The following is a 26,715-nucleotide window of genomic DNA, read 5'->3' on the forward strand; positions in this document are numbered from 1 at the left end:
AAACCAGCAGTTTAAAGTGCTCTAAAAAAAAATGAAGAAAAACAACGAATTATTGTTTTCCCCTATAACATATTCTTTCCTTGAAATATATTTTCCCTACAACATGCTCTTTTTCCAAAGAATGAATAAAATCTTATTTAATCCTGGTTCACAAGAACTGTGACAGAGTTGCATCCCTTCCCCAGCTGCCTTTAACTTTTTTTCTTAGTGGCCAAGTGTGATATAGGGAGGGAGAGTGCACCTGTGATGTCTTAAAAAGGAGGAGAGGGAGTGGAGAGGCTCCCATCAGAAGTGCCTGTGATCAGTGGTAGGTCAAAGAGGCTGTGCTGAACTGCTGCTTTGGATTAGGTTTAAGTTGGGGATCAGGTTCAAGGCTGAATTGAGGTTAAGAGTTTTGGGTTACTGTACTGAAATTTTGAGACACCCCTGTGAAATTATAGCCCCCAACAACAGCAGTCAAATGATATCCCAGGGAATAGGTCTCACCCTAAATCTAGTAAGAATACTGGGTTGTACATAAAATTTGTAGTTTGAGCACACTTCAGTGGACTTTAGCTGACAGCTCTAAGGTTTGAACCATGTGAAGTTCATAACTATAGTCAGAATTTACCTGCATGGTCAGGATAGAAGACTAAAAAGTCACTATTTGTTATACTAGCTTGCTGCTTCCCATCTCAGGCTAAGGGGTGAGGGGAGGCTGGTGTGTTTTTTTGATTATTATTTGTGGCTGAAAGATGGGTTATTATGTATAGATTAAGAATGGAAAAGGATACAGTGAATTACAGATGTAGCAGTCAAGGGAGAAAGCAATTTTAAAGAGTGAAGAGATCCAAACCTGCCTCACCAAAGAAATATTTGCTTTCTTTTTAAACTGTAACTAAATCTTTCCCCTTGGGGCAATTCAGTTAGTTAGCAAGCCAAAGTCTGGGTTTGCTGACCTTTAGAAGAGAACACTGTCTCCAATCTCTTCTTCAGCCTCTTGAGGAAAGGAGATGGATGAGATGGCACAGCAGAGAGGCATTTCTGGAAGAATTTTCAACAACAAGCCCATCACCTATTTCTTTCTGTAATGTGTCCTTCTTCTTTGTTACAAAATATTGAAGAGTCACTAACAGCATTACAGAATTTTGGTATCCTTTGCAAGAATACAACTCTCATGGGTTGTTTGAATGATGAGGACTGCTTGTCACACCTATAGTTCTCTCCTAGAAACACTTTCATGCCCATGCTTTATGTGCCTTTTAGATGTCAGGCACTGCACAGGGAATATTTGTTATGACTTAGATATCTGATGACAGAAATTACTGCGATAGAGATGAACATTCAACTGATGTTAGGACTTAACTGTCTTAAGTGCTGTCATTATAAATGTTTGAACATAAAGACATTGGTCAAACTTTCTTTTTAATGATTCTACATCTTGCAAGAAACCTGGATGGAAAGAAACAACTTGATCATCTCATTCTGATGTAGTTTTAAGACCAGGTGGCACTTGCAGACCAAGGGGATGATGCTGTTCCTGGAGTGAGTCTCTGGTGAAGAGTGGTTGCCATACACTCCTCAGAATCTAAATCAGAGTCAGCTGTGTCAGGGCTGTCGGTGTCACTGCAAATCCTCACTAAGTTCAGCTAAAGCAGAGTGGGCAGCTTGCTGTGGGCATAAGAGACTTGTCATCTTTACCATGCTACAAGGGGCAAATGCCCGAAGGGCACAAGGATCACAGAATCACAGAATGTCATGATTTGGAAGGGACCCATAAGGATCATCAAGTTCAACTCTTCCATGAATGGCCCATGTGGGGATCAAAGCCACCATCTTGATGTTATTAGTACCATGCTCTGTTCAACTGAACTAACGGGGAAATGATTCCATAGTAAAACAGTTCCCAAGAGGGTGAGAGACCTTTACGCCATTCTCTAGTCTCTACAACTAGGTAAAAAAGGTAAGAGGCAAAAACTGAATAAGATAAGGTCTAGGAGTGCTTCTTTTTCCCCTAAAGGTTCACTGTCTTGGAGGAGCCAAGGGTTTGAGCAGCCCATGTTTCTTTCAGTGCTAAGGTAAGGTTTGCATTTTGTGTTGACATACGGCCAGGGCTAGATTCCAGTTTTTCCCATCACAACTGCATGTGGCTGCTAATAAAAACTAATGGAAACCTTACTGTGACACAAATTTAAATCTCAGTCACACCCATCTGCTCTAATGCATTTTTAAAAAGCAACAAAGTGGGTTTCCTGTAAAGATTTCAAGGTAACATGTAATAATTAAATAATGACAAAAGAACTAAAGAAGGATGGATGACATTTTCATGAATGTATAAAGAGTTCTGTATTAAATATTTGTTCAGCATCAACATGAAGTAAATATCTCTTCTTGTAGTGAGCACTTGTAAGCTGTTTTATTGAACTAAACTTATTGTAAAAATTAAATGTTCTTAGGGTTTGATTATTTCCACACACTTTTTGTTGGAAAACTAAACTAGAATATGAATTTGGCACATCATAACAAAACTTTATCACTCTTATTTATTGTAACTGCAATACGTATGTAACCAGAGTGCTTTCATTACTTCAGACATCTGCCTGTTGACATACAATTTACATTACAGAGAATTTACCCACTAAAAATTCATTTGGTTGGTTGTATAAAAATTTTATGTAAAGTTAGGATTCTCAAATGGCATGGACTTTATGTGAAGCATTTCCCACAGTTATTTCAGTCATAACAGCACAAATTCTACTTCTGCAATGAGTTCTTTTTTCTTAAAAACAAATTCCAATTCGTTCCACTTTACACTGAACTCCAACATTCAGCTATTTTTTTATTTTCCTCCACAACTCACAAGTTGTGATGCTATACAAGTGCTGTGGCTTGCTCCTTTGCTTCTGAATTTTTCTATATATGATGGTCCAATCTGTCAGCAGGTGACAAAGAACAAATTCATTAACAGAAAGAGAATTCCTGCCAGTTTTGCAAGTGACTCACCAACAAGAAAGGATGTTTTATTTTTGAAGTCTGTCTTATCCTATTCAACTTCTAGTTAGATGTTTAATCTAAAAATCAGTGAATCTTCCTGCCTAATGAAACATCAGATGCATTGCATTTTAGCAGTTGTCAGTGATACTCAAATTTTTACAAATGTCATCATATAGTAATAAAAAAAAAAAAGAAAAAAAAAAGAACTCTTACTTTTTGCTATTTATACAGAATGTGCTTTGGTCTGATTCTTTTTCTGACGATCTGGAGACTTCTGTTAGGGCTGAATGGAGTGACTTTCCTACTTTCCCTTGATCTGATCTATCGTAGTGGAAGCATTCCTGCTTATTGCAGTGTGAACCACACTTGACTTTAAATAGCATGTTCCAATTAAAATCTGGGTTTTCTTACTGGGGGAAAAAAAGAAAAAAAAAAAAAAAGAAAAAAAAAAGAAAAAAAGAAAAAAGGTGAAAAAAAAGAAAAAAAAGAAAAAAGAAAAAAGAGAAAAAGAAAAAAAAAAAGAAAAAAAGAAAAAGAACCAAACACTTACAGGTTTAAATTAAAAAAAAAATAAAGCCTGTAAACCACCAAGTCAGACCCCAACTGAGACCTTATCATGCATTTTTCTGTGAATTATGTGGTTATAATTAATACTCTCCAAAATTAGTTTCCATAGATATGAATTTTACTTATATTTGTTTTCCTTTACATCCTAGGATAATATTTTTACTATATTTTTGACACTGAAAGGTAGCAAAACCTTACTCTACCAGCTTTGAACTAATTTTGGACAAAACTTAGACAGTGGACTTAAACACCCCTAGCTTTTATCCACACCTGGAAATACGAATTTGCCTTTTAAGTTTCATATTCTAAGTGGATGGTCAGTCTCTGGAAATGCCTACTTCAGTGTCTCCATCCTTTACCAGCTCACTAGTAACAGTCCTGGGCAAGTAAGTGCTCTTGGCCCATGCCATGTTTTACTTTCATGATGGCCTCAATTTTATTTTGGATATTTTTCCTTGACGTTAGATAATGCCTTGAATCAGCTAAAAAGGGAACTGTCAGCTAACAATCTATTAATGGTCTTTCTATTTTCCAGTGCCAAACATTCTTAAAGCTGCATTGAAGACCATTTGTCTCTCATGGCATCCAAAATCTGGATTACAGTTCACCATTGCTATGGCAGGCAGAGGAAGGTACTAGATCTCTATTCCTGACCCTTTTTCTTCAGCTTTTGTGCCTCTGTTGGCTTCATGAAGAATAGTAGCATAATCTGTCTGATGGGAGAAATGTCACACTAAGTCTTTAACTTTTGCTTGATGACAGGTCATTAAATGAGATGAAGCACTGGGACATACTTGCTCAAATTCCTGCTGAAAGTAACCCTCAGTTTAAAATATAGGACGTAATGCAAAAGATGTCAAGTGACCTCTTAAGAAATCATCAGGGCTTTGATATTTCAGTGCCTGCAGTAAAGCAGTAACCAACTACTCCATGTTCCAGTAATGGAGGCTGACTCCTCCTCATTCTCTTCCTATTTAAGGATGATCTATTGAACTTTTCCTCCACAAATCTGGTCCATTTATCTTAGAATGAAACCTTTTTAATTAAGCATGATTCTCCTCTTGGTAAATCTATGCTGACTTGCCAATCACCTTCTCTTTCTTTACATGACTGCCATATTTTTTTATTTGCATGCCTGTATTGAAATTGAGTCTGATATATGGGCTTGTACAAATATTTTGCAAATGTTCAGAGCTATGGAAAAACCTCCCAACCACTCAATCACAGAGTCTGCAGAAGTTTGAAAGTTCTTAAATGCAGAAATCAGGTCTTTATACTAATCTTTACTACATGCAGTACTATTTAACCTGTTTTGATTAAATACCTGATACTTGTGCAACAGAGACACTGAAGGATAATACAAGCTTTGTTGAATTTCTAGTGTGCATAGGATTTAATTCAGGCCTGCCTGAAGGAAAAAAAGAGATATCCCACAATAAATTTCTCAATAAACACATTTGTTGACAGCATTTATTTCTGTCACATGAGATAAGAAAATATTTTGCTTTAATTTTAAGCTCTGCAGCAAAACATCAATGTGTACTAAATTATGGTGGAATGCTTGCATTTCCTTATGCTCACAGCAATCACCCATTAAGGGCACAGACTAAGCAGCAGGACTTCTATTAACAGAGATAAAAATAACTTGAGGTGTTAGGACATACATTTATTTGTCAAGAGCCTACACTAACTTAAATTACTATTTACTTTATATGACATTTGATTTGCTGCATCTGAAAAAACCTCAGCACTTGTTGTCTCTGCCATGCCAGACAGTAGATGCTGTTTTCTGCATGTCAGCAGAGTATAAATTTCTAATCAGATTGTATCTGATAACATGGCTTTCTGAGTGTTCTATTCATCAACTTGTTTTGAAACTCTTTCAAACCCCATTTGTATGGCTGCATGCATAACCCAAAACATCACAGCTACGACAAGCAGGATAATATGGATTTATTTTAATCTGAGATACTCACCACAGCATAAACTGGAGATTTAGATTCAGTTTGGCTCCTAAACATTCAGGATTCAGTTGGAGTTGCAGCTTACATTCAGAACACTGAAAAGCAGTATTTTACCCATATTTTAATAGCAAACATAATACCTTCATATTTCTTTAAATCCTTTTCATTAAGTGAAATGTTTCATGCCAAGCTTTCTCTAGGCTCACATTTCAGACGTCCCATTTCCAGCTCCTGTACATAAAGGTTCTTGGTGGCTAGCACATAAAATACCTTAATGCACTTCTGTAGCTGCATCTCAGGAACTGGCCTTGCACTGACTCACAATAATATTATGTATCTGAACAAGCCTTCAATCTACTGGTGCCAAGAAACAAATGTTTCAAGCGTGGCAAAAATCATTGAGTTACAAGCATTATATGGTCTAACAAGAAACCTGCAGCAACCTTCAACTGTTCTTGAACAAAGGAGGGCTGTGTCTGGGTGGAAATCATCACAAACCTGGGTTGAAAGAAAATTTTAAACCATTCTTTCCCTGTATCATCGTCACAACCACTCTCCCTCACTGTCTCCTTGTCCCTCTTTCACACACACACAGAGACCCACAGCCCTCAGCTCCCCTCCCTCACAGTCTGAACACAGTCACTAGTAATGGCAGAAGCATATGAGGAAGCCAGTTGACTTCTTGACCCCCAAGTCATTTTGTAGATGTCACAAGGATGCCAAATGTGAAGCAGAAGGCTGTCAAGGATGAGCTGGGGCTAAAAGCAAGACTATGAGCTGTAATACAAAGCAGAAGGAGCCTCTGGGGAACAATCTGTCTTCCTAAGAAGTCTTGTGAACTGCTTTTTAGTATCAGGTGCATCATCTTGAGAAACCATTGTACATTCCAAGTAAAATTAGTTTAATGTTCCCACATAAAAAGGACCACAGCCAGGCGGAGGATCAGAATAGGAGCACACAGTGTGGAACTAAAAAGTTTTGCATGCTTCTGGAGGGGAAAAAACCCTATGTGGAAATTTATTACAGGTATATTTCATATGTAAATCACAGTCACTTATTAAAGTGGGTATGAAAGTGGGTGATTTTATGAGTGCTAAATACCTCTATATGTTACCCTTTTGGACAGCAATATTCATTTCCACCATGGAATTTTTACAGGCAGTGGGAAGCAGGTACTTGGACTCTTACACTCCTAATGTTCCTAGGGTTAGGAAAGGTTTTGGCATATTCTTCTTTCCAGTGAGGTTAGCAGGAGAAAGATCAGGTCCCAGCTCACTTATCCTTTCTGAGAGCACGTCACAAACACCATAATACTAAGAATAATATTAACTAGAGGAAACAGTAAGCAAGAAATAACTAAAATTGGGATGACAGATTTCTAAATCAATATCCCTGGTCAAAACAAAATATGCTACATTTCTCACTGATCAAATTGTTTTGTAACATGGTTACAGACCTGAATCCACTTGAATACCTGATGCATTAGTTACACATTTTTGATTCCACCTTTTATTATTCTGTTACCATCTATAGAATTATTATTGGATGTTAATATATTGCCAGATTATCTGACCTTGTGTGAGTAACCCTGAGAGAAAACCTGTAAGATGTGCAGGGTATAAACATATGTTAAAAAATGCACTTAGTAATAACAATTAATTTATTTTCACCCAACAATTACATTTACAGCTTTGAGACATAACAAGCCATGTCAAGATGGGGCTTTTCTGCTCATTTGGTCATGATGAGTGGTTACCACATGTTGCTTACCCTAGCACCATGTCCAAATTCACAAGTGCTGTAAGTTTCAAAGTTATGTTACAAGCCATGTGTTTTAGTTCTGTTACAGTGGAAATGCTGTTAGAGCCTTGTTAAGTGTGGTATGTCATGGGCTACGGTGTTAGAGAGCATTTAGGAGGCATGTCTAGTCAGTTGAATCAATGTGAAAAGTGCAACATGGATTAAGCAAACCTTTTTCTCTGCCAGTTTAAGTAAATGCTCAGGATCTTCTGGTTAACCTGTTTGACTGAAGGATAATACTTTCAGGTCAAATAATTCTGCAGAAAACCATCTTCCTTGTTCCTGTCTATTGCCAACATACAAAGCTATTATAAACGATTCCATTATTATTCCTGTGTGAGGGAAGGGGATTTATTTATCTGGCATTAATCAATGCAGCAGGATAAAGAATAGCCTAGCTAGGAGCACCAGGAGGCCCCAGAACATATTTACTTGATTCTGTTTTTTGAAATCATAATCTGTGACATCTCATGGTTCAGATCATTGGCAATACTTGATGAAAACTTAATCTGGAATTTGTAAGACTATAGTAAATGTCAGGGGCAGAAATGGAAGGAAAGTATGAGCACGTAGAATGCAGATTTATTTCTTTTATGCTTCATCATTGTAATACAAAACAAGTCCACCAAAAACATTCAGCCCATTCAGTACACAGGACTATACTTGCATGCAAAAACATGTAATCATTATGTTGGAAAAGTTCTTTCAAGTGAGAAACACATTTCTGTAAGCTTGCCTGTGAGAGAATCCAACCAAGCCTACTGTAGAATGTTTATTTCACTCTAACATATCCAGCCTAATTGGGTTCTTTTGGAATATTTCACTAACGTGCACTCCTTTTATATTAGTCTGTAATAATGACCCCTCTTTCTGAGCAGTCATTATTCTGAAATTAGGACATTCTGGAGAAAACAGGGAGGGTGGAATGGTAGAGTGCATAAACTCCTAACAACAGGTTCAAGAGAAGGTGTTGAGCCTTACTCAGGTTCTGTGTCAAAAGCTGATCATAGCTGATGGAGTGAAGTACTAATGAGTTATTTGGCCTTAAAAAATCAATTATTTGAATGCAGCCACATCCCTTTCACGTGTGATCTTTGCTTCAGAAACTGGAAAGCTTTATCTGCACCAGTCTGCTAGGCCACGTAAGTTCTAACAGAAGAATCTTGTTTAAAAGCAACAAATGCTAGATAATGCACTGGGAACACCATAATCCTTTGTGTATGTATAGGCTGGGGGACAGCACACTGGAGAGTCCCGTGTAGAAAGGAATCTGTGTGTTTTAGTTAATGATAAGTTCAATGAGAGTCAATAATGTGCCCAGGCAGCAAAAAGAGGCAACTATATCCTGAGGTTCACTAAGCACAGCATAGCTAACTGTTAGAAAGTGTCCCAGCCTTGTGCGGCCTCACCTCAAGGACTGTGTGAGTTTGGGCTCCACAATTAAAAAAGGATATAAAAATATTGGAATGATGGCAAAGGAGAGCAGCAAAGAGGGTGGAATTGTCACCGTTGAGTCAGGAACAGATAATCGATGACACAGACTCTAGGTCAGAAGGTTAAGAGGCTAGAAGCACCCAGTTTATTGGAACCCCTTCTTTTATATACTGGTCTGGTACAGGTGGACCTGATTGATCATTTAATCAACATTTCACATGATTGATCATTTACTCAACATTTCACATGATTGACTAATTAAGAAGACACCCTTCGGTAAACATCTTATGAGAAAAACAACTTATTCAAAACACCACTTGCAGATAGTTTACCATTTGTTTACCATTCTTTCTCTCTGCCTCCCTAAAACTTCCCAGACCAATTCATGGGAAAGCTTATCTGGCTTTCTCTTTCTCTGACCAGGCTGTTGGATCCACATGGAATGACTAGAGGGCATGACTTGCAGGAAGTGACTGAGGATGCTCGGTCTGTTTAGCTTAGAAAAGAGAAGACTGAGGGGAGACTTCATTGGTGTCTACAGCATCCTCATGAAGGGGAGAAGAGATGGAGGTATTGATCTCCTTGTTCCTGTATCTGGAACATGAAGACATTTCATTAAGAAATGCCTTAAAGTTGCAGCGGGGAAGTCCTCACCAGATATATATAAAAAAACAATCTTCACTGAGAGTGCAGTCAAGTACAGGAACAAGCTCCCCAAGGAAGTGGGAAGTGGGGTACCTCCAACTGGAAGTTAAAGATCACAGATGTATAAAAAACCCCATACAAATGATGTGGGTGAGGGGGCTTGTGGAACACAGAGAGAAAGAAAGAGAGAGAGTTTGTCCTCTGAGTAAAGCGGGTTCTAACTTGTTATAGTCACCCATGACCACAGCTTTTGACCACATACTGACTTTCACATCAAGTGCAGTGGCAGAGCTGCTTTCAAAATAAACTTTTTAATACCTCTGGTACAAATACTTCTGAATAAAAGTGATATCTGGGCTTTGTCTCTGGGCTACCTACATCCATAAACATGTTTGAAAATCTGAATAAATATTGCCTGCTGGGAGAGTAACTTAACTAATTGCCACTTTGCAGTTTGAGTTCACTTTCTAAGCACAGGTAATATCTTTTAAATCCTAGTCAAAGTGCTGTAAAATTAATACATGCCATATATATACAAAACTCAGAATGTGGGAGCAAGAGGATTGCTAATGTAGAAGGAGATGCATTAGCAAGACCACACGTGGTCAGGGTTTTAATAGAATCATAGAATCATAGAATCATAGAATAGCATTTTCTGGAAGGAACCTTAAAGATCATCTAGTTGCAACCACCATGCTGTGGACAGGGACACCTTTCACAGGACCAGGTTGCTCAGACCTCCACCCAGCCTGGCCTTGAACAATTCTAGGGATGGGGCATCCACAAGTGGTATCAATTTTTTTCCTTCTCTTGTTCAGGGAAAAACTGAGCTGCTGTGGGCTTTCCACAGGTCTGGTCAAATTGTCACATAAGGGGTAGGGAAAGCTGAGAGCCTGTTAACCAAGAGTAAAGCCCCAGGTCCAAGCAAGAGTTTGTGGATACACCTTAAATACTGGCATCAACTGGTGCATCAGTAATTAAAACGCCTACAAATTTGTCATAAAGGGGTTAAAATTCAACACATGCCTGATGCTTCCATATTTTGTGCATGCTGCTGGTGAACTTAGCCTGCTGGGCCACACACACTAGGGTGTTTTATTCAGTAGCATTCCTAAGGGATCCTATGGGATCAAACAGCAAAAGCAAGAACAGAGGGGATAAATAAGAGTGGCAGTAATAAGGAGGAAGCCATCTGAAGTGGTCTCAGGCCAATTGCATGTGCTGTAGCGGGAGCATTGCTGTGGCTATTGTTGCAGGGCAAGATGTGCTAGGGTGAGTAAGGTTAGTGCTCTATGAGGACATCTAATTGGAAAACTCATGCAGCCAGGATGTCAGGTATTCAGAGTCCAAAACTCAAGACTGAGAGAGAATTTGGAAGGCTGGAAAGCCTTCTCTGTTCCCTCTCTCATTCTAACAACTGCTAAAAAGAAGCAAGGATAAAATGAAGGCTGAGAGCTAAAAACATACTAGTGACTTATTCCTTGATGTAAAAGCCAAATTTACTGTAATTAAAAAAAATTACTGTATTCCAGTTAAATTTAAAAATTTACAGTAAATTCCAAATTTACGGTAATTAAAAAACAAAACAAAACAAAACAAAACAAAATGAAATTATTAAATGTTTTTATACCTTAGGAATGTATTTGTGCTTAATTGTATAACTTGTGCTGTAAGAGAATAATGCACTAGAAAATTTTGCAACAGACTGTTGCAATAACAAACACTCTTTCCCAATTTTACCATCTTTCATTTAGTCACCAACTTATCCATTGTGTCTCATTAGAAGAGTTTACAAAGTATATTTTCAAAGAGGTTGGTAAACCACTGATGGTTTTTAGATAGATTTGCATGCTTACAGAAACCAGTCCAGGGCTTTAAGCAATCACTGCCTCCAAAAGTAACCTTGTCTGTGTGGTTTCTTAAATACTGAGACAGAACATTTGGCAGCACCTCTAGATCTCTTCTCCAGTTTTAGAAACCTGTTTCCATTTACTGCCCTACCTTCATCCACAAGAGCAGGTGATACCCTGGCTCATGAATACAGAGGTGTGTTTTTAAGCATGCACTTATTGAATTTGGAGCAAAATGGGGATAAATACAAGGTGACATTGGAAATAGAGACTTTTGAGACAGACCATGCATATTCAAATACAGCTTTCCTTGCCCACTGTAGAATTGAAATGTCAACAAGAATTTTAAATATAAACTGATAGTCTCCATTCCCTTGAAATTGTTTCGAGTCCTTACATTCCATTATTTTTATCCTTCTTTGTTATTTTTTATGCTAAAGTGTAAAACTGTACAGAAGTCTGAGGAGTCCATCTTCAATTATTTACAATCATTATTATCTTTTATTGAACTTCAATCTAAGAACTAAAGCAATTATTACTGGAAAAGTCAAAAGCTGTCCATTAAATATAAGGGGTTTTAACATTAGGTTTAAACTTCAGTAGTTAAAACTGAACCATTCAGGTTTGCAGCATTTCTGAAAACACAATTACACAATTCTATCAATTCAAGGATTCTAGCACTAGCCATGCATTTACAAAATCCTGGTCCATCTTTTTTCACACTCATGTGCAAGTCTCTTAGTGGTAATACATGTAATTTATTCCTAGAGAGAAAGATTTTTTTGGAATCTAAGATTCATAGAATGATGGAATGGTTATGCATCTGTCGTGGCTTGACATGGAAGTGAATTTTTTCCAGGAAGTTGGGTCAAACCAATCAGTGGTCAGGTTTGGATATTGGCACCTGGAGTGACCACTGAAAGTATGGACACGCCTCTGAGAACACAGGGGGTTAAAAGCAGGAACTCCCAGGAGAACTCTCTCTTTTGGTTCCGGTCGTCAGAGAGTGCAGACTGTTCCCTGCCCAGCCATGGGCTGGGTGGGGGAGGGGAAGCCACGCGGCCTTGTCCAGGTAGGCCGAGGGGCTGAGGGTCTGGAACCGAGCCAGCTCCTGCAGACGGAAGGGTGGAGAGAAGCGGAGATGCCTTTGTTCCCCCCCCAAGAGGGAAAGAGACAGAGAGCCTGGCGGCATCTGGAAATTTGCCAGCAGAGGAGAAGGAGTGGGGGGGAATGTCCAGCCTAAGAGACAGAATACCGGACCAAGATATCAGCCGTCCAGGGAGTCTGAACGTTTAACCCTTTCCAGGAAATGAGGGCTTTTTAAAAGTGTCCTGGTTCAGGGCAAGTCTGGGGAAAGAATTCCCCTCCCCCCCCCACAAAAGGGTTCCTTTGGGAAAGCAGAGTCAATTGGCCCCTCCCCCCAGCCGGTTCGGGAGAAAATACCTCTGGAGGAAAAAAGTGGAAAAAACCTGTTTATTACACAAGAGAACTTAGACAATATTAAACAATAAGACTTCTTGCCACTCCACGAGAGACAAATTCAGAGCAAATCCCCCGGGCTGCAGCTCAGCTCACTCAGTCTCTGACCAGTCCTTCCGGCGCTGGCAATGCCACGGCCCAGGCCCGGCCCGCTGGGCCACAGATGTGAGCTGCTGATGCTCTTCTGGTGTTCAGTCCAGAGCAGGTCCAGAGAAAGGGAAAAAAAACCCACAGTCCAGGGAACTTCTCTGCCTCAGCTAGCTAAAACTAACTAGAAAAAGCAAAGGAGAGCTCTGTCTCGCTGTCCATCCGTCTGCAGACAACACCGTCCCGGAGCCAGAATGTGGAGGAGGGAGTGAGTTTTTTGAAAACAAACCCTGAGCTTCTTCCATCCTCCTTTCACTCTTGGAACAAGACTTCAACATAAACAGGGCAGACGATTGGGGACAAAGGCATCATACAGCCACCCTAGGACAAAAAGTATTACTCCTCCTTGATTTGTAGTGGAAGAGAGATAGTCCGGGACCTGAGATGTTAGAAGAAGAAATATTTAGGTGGGAGGAGATGATGAAGTAGCTTTTGGCTGGACTTTTCTTGTTAGCCATGGACTGAACCAAAATCTCCTGCAATAGAGACTGCATTTTAGGGGGATGCAGTGGTGACCCAGGGAGACCTGTTTCAGCTTCGAACAGCACAAGAATGGCGAGAAACGAAGAAAGCTGAAGAGGGAATAGTGATACCCTCTGTCTTCGGGAAGAAGATGAGTCCTGTTCTTGGACCCCTCGGCCCCAGGGGAAAATGGGGGGGACTGTAGTCCCAGGATGAGAAACTGAACTGTTGTATCTTTGGGTCTGTGGCAAAGCATCCTTAAAGGAGCCCTAGGAGCAGTCTGTCCATGCACGGTGGTGAGAGCACTGTGACATGGAAAGGAGAGTGTCACACTGGCAGATTTTTTTTTCCGGGCGGTTGCCATGTGTGACAGGGAAACACAGGGGGGCAGCTGTGTTTCCTGGGGGGTCTGTGGTGCAAGAGAGACTTCTCTCTCCCTTGATAGTTTGAGTATGGATTACCTGAAGGGTGGTAATTTGATCAGGAATCCCGGGTGATGTTTCATGGCTGGGTGTTTTTGGAAACTGGGAGGAGGAGGGGTGTTTTAAAAGGTCTTCATCCTGGATTTAGTTTATGTGTTTTCTGTATTAGTAGTAGTTTAATAAAGTTTTTTTCCTTTGTTATTAAGCTTGGGCCTGCTCTGCTCTGTTCCTGATAACATCTCACAGCATTTATTTAGAGAAGGTGCATTTTCATGGGGACGCTGGCATTGCGCCAGTGTCCAACCATGACAGCATCAAAGGGACTCTGAAGATTGTTTAGTTCCAAGTCCCATGCCATGGGCCACCCACTAGACCAGGTTGCTTAGGGCCCTATCCAGCCTGGCCTTTTCAGGGATGGGGCATCGACAACCTCTCTGGGCAACCTAGTGATTCATCATCTTCTGAATAAAGAATTTCTTCTTGACATCTAATCTATACATCTAAAATCTTTCTGTTTAAAACCACTGCCCCATGTGCTGTCACTGTCTGCCCATATAAAAACTCCCTGTCCCTCCTTTGTATAAGCCCTCTTTAGCTACTGACAGGCTGCAATAACATCTCCCCAAAGCTTTCTGTTCTCCAAACTGAACAACGTCTGAGTCTCTCAGGCTGTCTTTGTAGGACAGTTTCCGGAGCTCTTTGATGATCTTCATGCCCCCCTTTGGATTGCTCCAACAGGTCCCTGTCTTTCTTGTGCTGGGACCCCAGAGCAGGATGCACCACTCCAGGGCAGAAGGGCAGAATAACCTCCCTTCACCTGCTGACTACCCCTCTTTTGATGCATTTGGGAAGCTTTATTTCCGGGCTGTGAGCACACACTACTACTGTCTAATGTGTAAATTGTTTTTTACATTCCTCAGCACACCTCTGAGAGGGATCTATTCCAAGATCTTCCCAGGCACACGGCTGAGGCTCACTGGTCTGTAGTTCCCCAGATCTTTCTTTCCTCCTTTTTTTAACTGGAAGTGATGTTTCTCTTCTTCCAGTCACCAGTGACTTCACCTATCTGCCATGACTTTTCAAATACAATGGAGAGTGGCTTGGCAAGATCAGCCAGTTCCCCCAGGACCCAGGAGTGCATCTCACCAGATTCCATAGACCTGTGGCTATTCAGCTTCACCGTGTGATCCTGAAGGCAGCTCTTCACAATCTGACCCTGCCTTAACACTGAGCACAACACCTTCACCCCTCCTTCCCAGCCTGTCTCTTCTGAAAGGCTTGTGGCCCTCAACTGCAGTGCTCCAGTCATGTAACTCATGTCCAATGTTTCTGTGATAGCAATTAGGTCATAGTTTTCTAATTGCACCATGGTTTCCAACTCCTCTGGCTTATTACCTGTGCTGCATGAATTGGTGTAGAGGCACTTCAGCTGGGCTATCCACCTCTTCATCTCCTGAGAAGAGACCTCTCTAATTCTTTTGGGATGATTTACAGGTATTTCCCTGGTGTTCCCTAAAGTCCTGTTACTGAAAATTCCTTACTGACACCCAGCAGAGCATCTCCTCTCCCTGATGAATCTAGTTCAAAGCCCTGCTAACAAGCCCTGTCACCCACAGGTACATCCCATCTGCTGTCAATATGCCCAGTCTCCCAAAGGCATATCCCAGGTCATAGAACCTGAAGCCCTAAGCATGGCACCAGTCTCAGCCAGTCCTCCTCCCTAGCCACTCATCTCACTCTGCTTCAGTCCCAGTCCTTTCCAGGACGACAAAAGAGAACATGAAACACGCTCCCTATTCTTTCAACATCTTTCCAAGTGATACAAAGTTGCTTTTGGTATTTCACGATATCTTTGTTGTAGCATCATTCAATCCTACATGAAAGAGTAGGAGCAGATGATAGTCCTCAGATTTTACAAGTCTTGGAAGCCTTTTTGTGACACCCCAAACATAAGTCACCCATAGGCATAAAACCCCTTTAGGGAGGTTGTCTGGATGCCAAACAGTTTCTTCTGTGCCTCTCAGTGAGAAGTCACACATAACTAACCCCGTTCATGATTTTTTGGTAGTGCTTGTTCTAATACACTTGTCTCATTGCACTAATGTAATAGAATTCTCGATCTTGACTACTGTAGTGATCGGGTAAAAAAGTAAGGAATGTTTCTCCATTTTCTCCTGGAAGATTAAGCTTTGAAAGGTAAAGTTTTAAACTGGCTCTGTCAAAAACTTTAGAAACAGCTTTATTTTAGAAAATGAAATGTTTGCAGGTCATGAAAAGAATTTTGTATCTGGTGATACATCATACCAGGTGAGCAAGCAGCAAATCTTTGGTACATCAGGCAAACCTTGCGTAGATACCAACAAGGGAGACAATAAGCACAGGTGAAGTTCTCCACTGATGTGCTGTTGCTACAAGGTGGATGTGACATTGCCACTCTGAAAACATTATGTAAGGCAAGTGCATGAGCTGCCATAGGGGCTGCAAAATTTACAAAATGTCGAAGTCTTTGCTGTCTGTGCAGTTGTGTGCTATCCTGGCTGCTCCTGTGAGGCTGTTTATGTCCCACCCTGCTGGATCTGCTGCTGTGGCTCAGCTCCCTTGCTGGCTTGCTGGCAGCTCTTGGAGGGACTTCACTGGGGAAACACCCATCCCACCCAACGCAAATCTTACTCATCACACTCTATCAGCCAGCGCTGGTGGTTTACCATGGTGGATAACCCATTATGTTATCCCCTTTCCTGTGCTTCTTGTAGTTATTCGTGGCATTTTGCTACTGTTCTATTTTTCTCTCTTTTTCCTCTTTTATGAAAAAATAGGGTTGGATTATGACTTTGAATCCCAAACATCCTTGTTTGTGTTTTAATCTCACTTTCAGATACGTTTAGAGCCTAATTCTTTTGCACAGCTGTGGAGCAAGGCAAAACTTTCCTCTCCTCACCTATTCTCCTCAAGTGAGAATATAATACCTGGCATCAATCTACTGCTCAGATTGAGGCAATAATAATGTTTACGCTTCTCATTAAGCAAGATATCTTGCTTCCCTGATCTTCATTAAAGAATGCCATAGTGCATGTAGTGCTCTTAGTTAATATAAAGACTTTTGGACAGCAGAGCTTCAAAAAGAGCAGGAGCTGCTTCTCGTGAGGCAAGCAGTATAAACACATTATGTTCTCAGAAAACTGAAGCACAGAAAAATTTTAGGGGATACAATAAATTTTTGAAGTTCTAATTATTAATTTTAACTCTAGACAAGGCTGGACAGAAGGGATTTTGACTTTGCCAAATTTGCCTCTTTTTTTCCTTTTTTTTTTTAACAGGACTAGGGCTAAATTATTTTCTTCAGCTGAAAGCATTGTGAGAGTCTTGGTTACAGTGCTATTTGTCACATTTTTACCCTAAAAGCTTTTTCAATGTAACTGTAAATTTCACTATATCTCAATGCCTCTAATGGGTAGAGTTTGTGCGTTGCACTGCATTTTTTCAAGAACATGTATCATATAATCAGCATTATGTCTGTCAACTACTAAGTACAAGTTAATAAATTTTTTTTTGAAATTGATAAATCCAGGGTTGTGATTAGAGAGAGACTGGGAGGGTAAATATACAGTTACCTGGCAGCAACATAATCCAGCCCAACTGGAGTCCTCGGAAGAGCAGGACCAATACATATTTGTCAAGTCCAGACAGCTGGTGAAATCTGGTGGCCCCCAGTTTTTTACTGCCTCTTTAAGAAGGATGGACTCTTTTTCTTTACAGAAAAAAATCATTCCAATTCAAAAATAAGTCTTTATCATGTTGTGGCACAAATTACAGTAAAGGAATGTACAGTTATTATGCTTAGTGAAGTGCTAAAAGCCAAGATCCCGGATAATAATAGCTTCAAACATAGCAGAAGTTTAGGACCACATATATGGCCATGCAGACCCAAATCATTCTCCTGGCCACCACTGCTGAAGCAAACTAAAGCAAAACCCTACCTAACGACTTTCTGTCTTAATTCTGGTTCTGAATTTTGTGGCTTTGGTTTGTCACTACTGAAATGTTGCTGCAAATGATTGTGCTAAATCCTTACTTCCATCTTTCTCCCTATTTTCTGTTTAATAAATCACTATAACACTTTATTTACAGGATATGTTTCTTCTACATACGAGAAATATATCTGGGTTTCATTTCCTTAAATCATAAAGAATGGCAAAAACTCAGTTACAATTTTACACCTACATATTTAAAGAGTAAACTATGATCTTTATTTATTAATCACTCTTTATTTAAACAGAGAATCCATTGTCAGAAATGACTGAAGCAACTGGGAAAAAAACCAAAAAGTGTCAGTAAAAAGTCTTGTACATGTTATTTGTTATTTACATTTTTTAAATTCAAAAATTGCTGCTCATTTTAGGAAATAATAATTCTTCTCTTATGAAAATAAGTTTTTCCTCTGAGGAATTGGAGCTGGTATGAATCCAGGCTGTGTTTAATCTTTCCAAAGTCCTTCCCCATTCCTTACAATTGGTGCTTAAGCAACTGTTCTGGAAGCACTGAAGGTGACTTGGGTGAAGCTGGCTCACTCAGTGCTGACTCGGTCCAGGAACAGGGACACTGCCTGCTTACACAAGTGAATGGTGCTGTCAGCTCACTGTACAGAGTGAGCAATAAACTGCAACAAGAGGAAAAGCTGGAGCTTCTTACACTGTTCCTGTTAGACCTGAAAGCACATCTCTCCTTGTCCTTAATGCTTTCAGCTGACCTATTTGTGGTTCTTAAGCAGGTAGAAAAGCATTTGCTGGATCAGGCTCAACATGTGTTCCATATCTGTTTTCATATAGTCTGAAGATAATATGATTTTCCAGTTTCTATGCTAACGCTTTTGTAGCTAAAACTGATAATCATACCAGGTTCCCTTGCTGGGTTTTCTAGACCCTTAAGCTTTAGTTTAGTAACATTTTGGCTGATCAATTGGATACAAAGTCCTTTATTTTCTGTTTAAATTCCCATTCCAATAAATAAGGCTTTTGGGCTTAAGTCTACATAATTCTCTTTTGAAAGTCTGAGCCAGAGAGTCAGGAATTAAAAAAAACAAACAAACAAACAAACAAACAAACAAACAAAAAAACCTCAAACCGTATTTTCGACTCTGTGGATGTTTTCAATGTTGTGATCTCAAAAGAATATATTTGGGTTAGAACAAAAGAGATGAGAGGAGATGTTGCAATTTTCATGAAAGAGCTTTCTTGGAAAACAAAATAACTTTTTTAACCTTTAAGCACCACAGACTTTACTTAACTAATAGTTTTCATTTAAAAGCCTTAGTGAAACACTAGGACGCCGCGGCTCTACCCCTAACTAATTTCATATTCTGCAAAAATTTTTAATTCTCATGAGATTCCTTCATATGGTGCAGCCTAATCAAGAAATCCTGAATCAGTTTTAGTTTTTCTTTATGTTAAGTTTTATTTTTGTATTTTAGTCCCCAGGCCATTACCCTGTGTTTGCATATTTGTATTGTATCTTTTCACTCCGAGGCAGATTTAGGAGCTGTTATCCTAGACTCATAGTAATTGCAAGAAAATCTAGTTCCATCTGTTTCTGCCAGCATATGGAAATTGAATGAGAATATCAACATAAAACAGCACTTGCTCAATATCAAGTGTGTGCCAGCTATTGTGTTTGTTATAGAAACTTGTGGTCAAGCAGGCTGAGAGAAGCCAGTAAGCTGCCCGTCTGGTAAGAAATCCGGGCGCAGATCTTGTTCATGCCAGTCTGTCAGTTGTCAGTTGCTAGATTTTGGCTTAATACAGCTATTTCCATCACTTACAGATAACGTGCTGCTGAATGAGGTAGGGTTCACCCTACAATGTTCAATAGGAAGAAATATTTTCACTGCACCAACAGATTGATAAGGTTTTGTTGGAAAAGTCAGCATTAAGTCTGGAGATGGATAAAGAATATGCAGAATGTAACCTCTGGGCTGCAAGGGGAAGAAGATTACTGTTTCACCCACTGCTAAATAACAACTCTTGAATATTTTTTATTCCTAACCAAGTCATCACATACCCTTGAGACATTACAGCAGTTGCACTACACTACCACTATCTCGTTTTGCAACAGGTTAGATAAATGTAAATCTATTTAAAATACACATGAGAAGAACAAAGTGAGTTTTCTCCCAAGTGCCCCAGAAGGACAAATTTTCCTCAGTATGGATCAATTCAAAACAAAAATTCTCCACCAAAAAATATATCCACCTGAGGATCAGTCCTTTTCAGATGCTGCCTGCTGTGTGATTGCCCATTAGACAGCCTTCAAGTTGTCTGGGATTTGCTGTGAAAAAATGTTAGAAATAATTTTGGGGTTTTTTTTTCCCCTGCACCTCTATCCTGGACTTTTTTAAGTCCAAGGACTTTGGAATAGGAAGAATAGTGTTCAGGAAAAATTATGCAGCCCTAAAGGATGTGGAGTAACAATCTCAAACAACCAAATGAGAATGGCTTAAGCAATCATGTCTCTGTAAGTGGACTCCACCTTGTTTCTGACAAAATATGAGCTGATTGTGCATGCACATACTTCTAATCTATTTTAAACACAGGTAAAATGTATTTTTTTAGACTAGCATGAGCTATGTGGGTAATTTTCAAGCATTTCGTTCAGTTTCCTTTGAATTTATTCCTCTTCCCTACCTTTCCAGTAGTACTGGGAATTATGTTCCTAGTAATGACAGCTAGAAGGCTGGCCAGAGAATGTGCTGTCAAGTGAAATTTACAACATAGTTACTTATGCATGTCTGTTCTTCTAAGACACTTAATGAAGTGGTTTAGAAAAAGTCATGATAACAATATGAGGGAGACAGAGGTGGCTGTCTTATAGAAGACATTATTTTCTTTCTCCTTATGTAGATTTGTGTACCATCTCCCATCAGTTGGGCAGTTTGAGTTGTCTAACCGGGACCTCTGAGACAGCAGAGCAGAGCATGGATACATGTTGCAGCAGACAGGTGAGTGGCTTGGAGGCAGTGTCCCAGCAGGGTGCCTGCTGAGGACTGACTGAGGTGACTTTGCCAGCTCCGTGCTGGTGGCACGTCTTCACTAACCTGAGGGCAGGGTCCTCCCTAAGCTATTTCCATTTTTCTCTCCCACTTTTCTTCCCTGCTCTCCTAATTGTGATAAAAAACTGTGGCTATAAGAACAGTTAACTGTAATACAATTTTCATAGCTTGAGTTAAGCATCAAGTAAGTGTTTTATACACTTTGTTTGTGAAAGACTAGACAAGCCCTTTGTAGGAAGGTAAATAATACTTAAAGCCCAGAGCATAATCATCTTCCATTTCTGTTCTGTGATTTAATTTAATACTGATTATCAAGCATTTTACTTTTACAATTCATATGTTTTTGGGCTGACAGAAGTGTGTATTCGTCACTAGGAGCTCAGGAATTAGACAAAAGTACCATGTTGGATTGCATATAACAGCATAAAGCTGCTCTAAAGCTGTTACTGCCTTCACAAATAAGAAAAAAAAGGGTTAGAAGACTAAATTAAAGGAAAATTCAGTATCACACTATCAGGGTTTCATCTCCTCCCAACTTCTCACCCTGTTTTCCTTCTCAAATATGGGGGTACCACAAACGAACAATAAAGGAACTTTTTCTCAGAAATCCATTACCTCTTTGATAATTTTAGATTTTTTCTTTTACTGTTGTACAAGCTCCAAAGTTTGTAAGAAGAGGCTTCAAAGCCTTTTCACCATCTCCCCACAAGTCATAGGCACTCTCTAAAGAGGCATTTTTGGCCTTGGTGAGCTTAAAGATGAGAACCATAAACAAAAAAAGAAAATTAAAAAACTGTGGGAGAACAGAAAGAATGTGCTCCAGGAGAGAAGTGAAATTATCATAATGAATTCCTAGCCTCACAGTTGGTCTGAGCTGTTCTTCCTTTTTTCTAGTCATGTTTAAAAAGGGACAAATTACATCCTTACTTTCCTACAGTCCACACAAATGTCAGCCCTTCTGCTTGCCTTACACTGGTGTCAAGCTTCACACTTGCACACCACTTCCTTGCCCTGTCCTCCTAGGGCTTTCTGTTCCTTCCATATTTTCCATATGAATGAAGCAGTTAAAAAAGGTGCTGATGGATATGTAGAAGACATGGGCCTTCATGAGAGGCTGAAATAAGTAGCTTTGTTCTTATTTCTTCTCAGCACAGCTCATGTTTCACTCCAGAGCCTCCATTTGCCTCAGCGAAGCAGCGCCAGTTCAGACCAGCACCTGTCTCACTCCATGTCTGCCACCACAGTGCCTGCCAGCCAGCACCACATGCAAGTGGATCCAGCAACGTGTATAGTATCTGTGACAAATAACACATGAGGCTCTGTGAGCTGTGCATTTCCCAGTCCCTGGCCAAAGAAGTTGCTTCTACTCTGCAATATCCTTGATACAGTCAGATTCGCATAGGATTGGGCGCCAGAAAGATTTTTTTATTAAATGTTTTCCTTTGCAAAAGCAACCTGTGCTATAGCCGGGGAAATTTGTAAGAGCACCAGAATGAGAGACTGAGAAGCAAAGAGAAGAATGCTGGCAGCTTCTTATTAGCTTCATAATATTTAACTTTTTGTTGTGTTGCCTTTTCAGATTTAGCTTGCATGACCTAGCAGCTGTTTCACTTGGCTCAGGGCATTTATGACTTTATTTTGGACAAATCTTTAACATTTTCACTTGATTTTTCCCAACTCAGCTTTGTGCCTCAAAATTTGTTTTAAATTTTACGGTCATTTTTCCCCCCTTTCCTACCCTTCTCTACAGCTGTATTCTCTGGAACCCAACAACTGTGGTGTGACTCTCTTTGGCCAGCAGCCTGTTTTATAAGGTAAAGACAAAGGGAAGGAGTGCTTTGGGGAGAAAAAAAAAGTAAGACAAGACCAGAAGGAAGGAAGGCAGAATGAAAGATGTGTGAGAGTTCTTTCACTGGATCTACTCAGAAAAAGCTAAAACCTAACTATACTTCTAACTATATAAATACTGAAGTACACAGTAGACTAAAAGTATTCAATAAATATTTACTGTGAATGGAGGCATTAGGAAAGGCTTAGGCCCTGCCTGAATTCCCATGAAATTTATAAATATTTCTTTCATTTGTTCTCCATTTGCAATTAGTTGCAGTCAAGCTGATCAAAGACAGAAGAGGCCTGTTGCATGTGAACCAGCATCCCTCACAATGACATTCACAAAGCAGAATGAAATATGAAATATCAGGTTTCCACGGATGTATGAACTTGTAAAAAATCTGAAAGAATAGGAGGTTTTTCACACTGAGTAATGTGAAACATTTGGTGCAGATTGTAGGCCTCTGAAGAGGAAAACTGAGAGCCAAAATCCATCAGGCAATAAAACAGAAGCAGGCAAAAGTTAAAACAACAGCCATTCACTACAATCTATTGATTTAGATATCACGATTGTCTTTGCTGTAGCAGCGGTGGATGCTAGCAGGAGCTTCCACTTAAATCATTATCAGGAACAAACCCCAGCACTACAGACCTGAGAGCAGGCTGGAATAATGTTTGCTTCAGAAATATATTTTGTCTTTTCCCTTCACTTTAAAAAAGGGGGGAAAAAACTTTCCACAGTTTGTTCACATTGCTCTCTAAGCATTTCCAGCCAAACAGGTGCTAAGGTTAATTGGCTAAGTAGCCTGAAGCTTCCAGTTTTCAAACGAACTTAAAGTAAATAAATAACCCCAAGTAGATCCAGGAGGATAGATTTGCACAAAGCCTATGAGCCGCATGTTACAGCACTCGAGATCCCTAGTTTTATCTCTTTTGCAGATTTGCACTTTTTGGAGAGCAGGACCCATCAGCCTTTGTGGTTAATACAGTGTGCTTTAATTGCTTCCTATGTCTTTCACAGCTGTCAGCCCCTAATGGGGTCAGGGTCGGCAGGGGAGGGGCAGTCAGAAGTTTTGTATCCCTTCACCTCCTGAAGCACTCCCAGGCTGGAGAGGGACTTCACCCCATTCGGCATCTGGGAAACCTGTGGCTCTCCCTGAAATGAGATGTGTGCCTGCTCCACCCCAGAAGTCATTCGCCTCATTCAGAATCACCCTTTTTGGCTCTTGGAAAAGGATAGACAAGTGGAAACAGTGCCCTTAGTGCTGTCCCTGACCCAAGAAGCTCTAACTGCTTCTTGAGTTGTGCAAAATTTGTTTATGATATTAACCAGCATCAAACAACAGGGAAGAATGTAAAAATAGATTGTTTCACATTGTTTTGAGAAAGACTTAGGAAGATTAACGGTTACCAGGAGCCTTCTAGCATAAACAGAGCAGACACTCCATACTGTTTATGGTATAAACCCCATTATGTTTCAGTCTGTACCAGAAAATGTCTAAAGAGAGGTAGTAGTAGCTAGGGCAAACAACAGGAGGCATAAACATGCTTGGGATATTCTGTGCAATGAAAGACCTTCATGGAAAAGGTGTAAATTGAGTACTTCCACAAAAGTACTGCACAAGAAGACATTTGAGAATATAAGCTCTTTCATTTGTTTCTCTCAAACCAAAAATTACATCCATTCTCAGGTACGATGTAAAAGTAAATCAGAGAATGTATGGTCTTTCAGTTCACAGTACTGCCAATGTAGACATACAGAAGGTGTGTTTGGGCCCCAAGAGTTCTAACTTATTACAAAAAGTATATTTATTTTGTTAAAGTGACATACTTGGGTTTTCCATACTCAAACATCCTCTCAACACCCACAAGAACTAGAAATATTCTGTTTCATAGGAAGGCTGAGAGTCTAGTTTAATCATGTCTCCAAGGTCTGAGACTTTGAGGAAAATGTCCAGTACCAAATGACAATAAATCCCTTAGAGAGAAGAACACTGGACAGTGGTTTTCATTCAATTCCTTGGGCTAGACAATGCTGTGCTCTGGACAGGCAGCAGTATGGCCAGCTTCAGCTCACCATAGGAAACACAGAAAATCCTGTCCTGTATCTCTCCAGTTCTTTGCTCAGGGAATCTGGACAGGCTGGATCATGGTCTGAGGTTCAACAAGGCCCAGTGCTGGGTCCTGCCCTGGGGTCACAACAACCCCAGGCAGTGCCACAGGCTGGGGCAGAGTGGCTGCAGAGCTGCCCACAGGAGAAGGCCCTGGGGGTGCTGGTGACAGCAGCTGAACATGAGCCAGCAGTGCCCAGGTGGCCAAGAAGGCCAATGGCATCCTGGCCTGTACCAGCAATAGTGTGGCCAGCAGGAGCAGGGCAGGGATTGTCCTCCTGTACTGAGAACTGGTGAGGCCACATCTGTTCAGTTTAAAGCCCTTCATTCCAAGAAAGAGACATTGAGGTGAACATATCACTTGGGCTGGAAAATAACAAGAGTTTTTCAAATGAGCAGATGAAGAATTCCCTTTGTCCAAATGTAGCTTATATTTGCTAAGCTTCAGACCTCATATGTTCTATTTATGATATCAAAAAAAAAGTACATACATGTGCACACAGGAAGTTCACCATCCCTTTGAAGCTTTCATGAAAGAGATTTCTGTCTCCAAATTAGTAATAAACAAAATCAGAAGCTAGGGCAAGCACACATTCCTCAGTAGAGGTGCATCTTTCCAGGTTTTTGTTTATTTATTTGCCAGTAACATGTACTACAGAAGAGGTTTCTGGGAAAAATGCACCATGCTTCCCCCCCGGGGGTGAATCCCCAGACTTTACTTTCAATTAATTTATTGAAGGGGAAAATGAGAGAAGCAAAGTAATATTCAATGAAATGCTGTTTCTTCTATAATCCTGAAAGCCACTTTTACATGTTTTAAATAACTAGTTAAGATAATCCTTGTACAATCCTGCAGTGGCTGCGGGAATATATGGCTTAAGTTTCTACCCATTTTGTTTTGGTCCAGCTAAGTGCTCTGCTAGAACTTTCCAGAAGAGTTTAGCCTTCTCACACAGTATGTCGTGGACTGTATCAGAATACTGTACTGTATTCTTCAAAAAAATCAGTGTTTCCATTTTTATTGGCCAGCATGTTTCAACACTTGTTTTTGCTCAAGTCCATTGTAAAATTATATATATATATATATATATATATATATATAAACTTTTTTATGGTGAGATAATACATGTCATTCCTTTCGTAAGCCTGCCCTATCATGAGTCATAAAAGTTAAAGAAATAAAAAAGACATCGCAATTTTGCCCTCATTGTCTTCACACATTGCTCCTGCCAGTAGAGGAAGGCAGCAGGGACGTGTTGAACTCAATTCATGAGCACAGATGAGTCTCATAGGTCATGGATGAAGAGCAGATGAAAAATGGTCACGTCTCCCACCTAAATCACACATTCACATACCAGTCCTGGCCAGTCCCAGGTTAAAAGTCTGTAATCTTTCACTCCTTTGGAGTAGAGCTCCTCTGTAGTATATGAGTGGCTGCCATCAAAATACATTTTAAAATTGGAGACAGGCATTAAAAGCATAGGAAATAGATAGAGGGCAAAGAAGGAGAGATGTAGTAGCATTTAGAAAGGTGACATTTTGAAAGTCAGATAAATTTTTACCTTTACTTTATAAATGCAGTCTCTTCATAATGGTCCAACATGTCATTTCCTGTGCATTCATAGCCTGTAGCCTTTGTGGTCTTTGGGGGTTTAGATACCTTGAGGCCTCTCCTTTCATTTTCCCGAGTTTGCAGGGAGACACAGCAAGGTTTACAGACCCTCTTGTCAAAAAAATACTGTCCCACATGCATTTTTTCAGGTATGGATTACAAATTTACTTTGCTTTTAAGCTTACCCTTCTTAGAGGGGCCTTATCAGACTCTCTTTGGTTCCCGTTGTCTTAACTTGGTCTGCCAGGATGTGTCTGCACCATGCTGATTGTGAAGAGGTAGATGCAGAAGCTAATTCTGAATTTTTATTTTCACATTTCACAGTGCATCCCTTTTACTTCTTTGACTGCTTTGAGGTCCAGACATGTCAGATCTAT

Source organism: Vidua chalybeata, chromosome Z, assembly GCF_026979565.1.
Source record: "Vidua chalybeata isolate OUT-0048 chromosome Z, bVidCha1 merged haplotype, whole genome shotgun sequence".
Taxonomy (NCBI): Eukaryota; Metazoa; Chordata; class Aves; order Passeriformes; family Viduidae; genus Vidua; species Vidua chalybeata.